The following is a 2,960-nucleotide window of genomic DNA, read 5'->3' as shown; positions in this document are numbered from 1 at the left end:
CAGCGTTGCTTATTGAGCCTACCGGAGTAGCATTGATCTATGTAAGAAACCTATGGGCCCAGGCTGTTGGGGCCACCAAATGATATTACATATACAGAATGTCTGGTTAGGAGAAACAAATATAACGCACCCACAGGGAGTGGCGCCATTTTAATAAAAATTGTCAAAAACCTTAGATAACAGTCATACAGAATATATTAGAAAGATTTTTTGATTTTCAGCCAATCAGAGAGCAGCACTATTGAAATAGAACTCCCAGGAGATAACAGCGTGTCACACATGTGATGTCATAACCATTGTCCACCAAAGAGCAGCACTGAGCAGAAATAACACTGCTCCTGTTCATTCTTCATCAGAAAGGGGCCGGTGCTGGACACTGTGTAGGGACGAGGGAATGCAAAGTCATACACATGACTGTGACTGGTAAGTGTTACATTGTTGTGTCCAAAAGATCTTTATTGCAGTTCCATGTGTATTTCTATGATAAACATGTAAATAATTTATCTTTTTTTTTCTTATTTTAGATGCACTATTTCCAGGACATGGAGTAGCATTTCCGGACCTACAGCAAGACGTTGGATGAAGGCATAGCCCCAGAAATAACACTGCTCATGTTCATCAGTGAGGGGCCGGTGCTGGACACTGTGTAGGGACACGGGAATGCAAAGTCATGCACATGACTGTGACTGGTAAGTGTTACATTGTTTTGTCCAAAAGGTCTTTATTGCAGTTCCATGTGCATTTCTATGATAAACATGTAAATAATCTATCTTTTTTTGTCCCCTATCTTAGATGCACTATTTCCAGGACATGGAGTAGCATTTCGGGACCTACAGCAAGACGTTTGATGAAGGCACAGGCCTAGGAATCATGCACATACACAGAAACATTTGCCCAAATTATAGAGGTAACCTCCTTTAGTATGCCCAGAGGAAGGGCAATACAGTAGCCATGGATTCCCTACAGGTTTCCTCCCCTCTGGAGGTTTTTCCTGTCCTGAGTATTAGTTACTGTACGCTCTTTGTGAGTGATGGGAGGTTACAAAAAAATCCCCTACACAAACATTTTAATAAATTATAAATAAAGTTCCACTTTTTTTAAACTGTTCTTTGACTTGTTCGACTCATTTATTTATTTCTGTGTGTGAAAATAGAGTTAGCAAAACATGGATGACCAAAGCTGCTCTCCTGCACGATCTGCATAATGCGACGCGGAGAGAGGCAACTGGTGCTGGGTGGTGCAGTTTATGAGGCAAACGTAGAACACCCAGCAAGTTCCATGCACAAGCCTTTTTCTGATGAATGGGATTCATGCAGGGAACTTGCTAGGGGTCATACGGTTGCAAAGGATCAACTTTTGGGTACATGAACTGTCCCTTAAAGGGGTACTCTGCCTCTAGATATCTTATCCCCTATGTAAAGGATAGGGGATAAGATGTCTGATCAAGGGGATCCTGCTGCTGGGACCCCAGCAATCTCCATGCAGCAACCAAAATTCTAAATAGTATGTTTAGATCACTGGTTCCTGTGGTGGGATTCGTGACATCATGCCACACCTTCTTGTGACATCACACCACCTCCCATAGACATAAATGGAAAGGGCGTGGCGTGAGGTCACGACCCGCACCACGAGAACCCAGAGTTCTAAATATATTATTTGGAACGCCTGGTGCTGCATGAAGATCACGGGGGTCCCAGTGATCAGTCATCTTTTGTCCTATCCTTAAGGTAGGGGATAAGATATCTAGGGGCGGAGTACCACTTTAAGGAATTAGAGAGTGTAGGCATGCCTTACAAGCAGGTAGAAAAAGAACAGCTGGGAGAAATGACAGGATACGAAGCAATGTTTGGCTGGGACCGATTTTGGGTGTGTTCTGGCCAATTAAAGGAGAACTATGGCAAAAATTAACGTATCCCCTATCCATGGGTTATGGGATAAGTAGCTGATCGTGGGGGGTCCCCCTGCAATACCTGGGATGAGACCCGTCGCTCAGTGAGAAGCGCGCGCTGCAGACGTCAAATCTCATGACTAGGGGATATTATAACTGCTAAGGCCTACCTTTTCCCATACCACCACTAACCACTTCCCTCCATGATCCCTTACCTTAAAACATGACAAGGCCAGGTGTTGGTGTAAACAGGCCACAGCAGCCCCTTTAATAAATATGAACCAATTATAACATTGTGAACAACAATTGTATGAACGTCATACATAAACAATAAAACATTTAACCATATAAATGTCCCTATCAAAGGAGGAGGACCTGAAGGCACTATTACCCAACTTCTTCTGGGGCCTCACTTGCCCCTAGCGGCAAGTCGCCTGCACAGGGTCACCGTTTGTGAGGCCCCCCAAACCGTTCTGGGACCCATGTCCCCCTGATGACTTCTCCATCGGGCTGGGAACCGCTCCCAGCCCACCTCCACACTCTCTCCCATCTCCATCATGCCATACACAGGTGCCTCCAGGTCACACTCCTACCCCCGCCACAACGGCGACAAGTGACCCCCCTCACTTGTCCCCGTTCCTCAACAAAACAAGGGCTCGGGCCACCGCCTCCTTAATCTCCAAAAGACACAAGTCCATGCCAAACACATTGAGAAGGATACCATCCTGATCCATGAACTCAGGAGCACCCCCTTCCAGATCCCGGTGTTGTACCACCAGGCCCCCATTACGCGCCACAAACTTGCTGACAGCCTTATTAATCTTAATGTGAATTCTGGTAGAAAAACAGACATGGTGCACATCTACAATCTTGTATAATGATCTGATTGCTTCTCAGCATAATATCAAAAACTAACAGGTTGTTAGTATCCATTTTTGATCAAAAAGTACAAGCCCACTCGCCACGTCAAGGCCACCTATCCAGAGTGGGTCCCTAACGTCACTAGCATAAAATGGCGCAGCACCGGGCGGCGACCACCACCGCCGCGACACCAATGCCCACAGGGGGGAAC

At 45.8% G+C, this 2,960-nt stretch overlaps 1 long non-coding RNA gene across 1 annotated transcript; it reads left to right on the top strand.

The window, feature by feature from the left end:
• The first annotated feature begins 347 nt into the window (after positions 1 to 347).
• Positions 348 to 1,100, top strand: LOC130282460 (uncharacterized). Its single transcript, XR_008846402.1, has 3 exons — positions 348 to 423; positions 525 to 689; positions 793 to 1,100. It is a non-coding gene; the product is annotated as an uncharacterized LOC130282460 (long non-coding RNA).
• The last annotated feature ends 1,860 nt before the right edge of the window (positions 1,101 to 2,960 follow it).

The sequence above is a fragment of the Hyla sarda genome, chromosome 7 (genome assembly GCF_029499605.1).
Source record: "Hyla sarda isolate aHylSar1 chromosome 7, aHylSar1.hap1, whole genome shotgun sequence".
NCBI lineage: Eukaryota > Metazoa > Chordata > Amphibia > Anura > Hylidae > Hyla > Hyla sarda.
The sequence above is the reverse complement of the archived record's forward strand: the minus strand, read 5'-3'. Positions and strand labels throughout refer to the sequence as shown.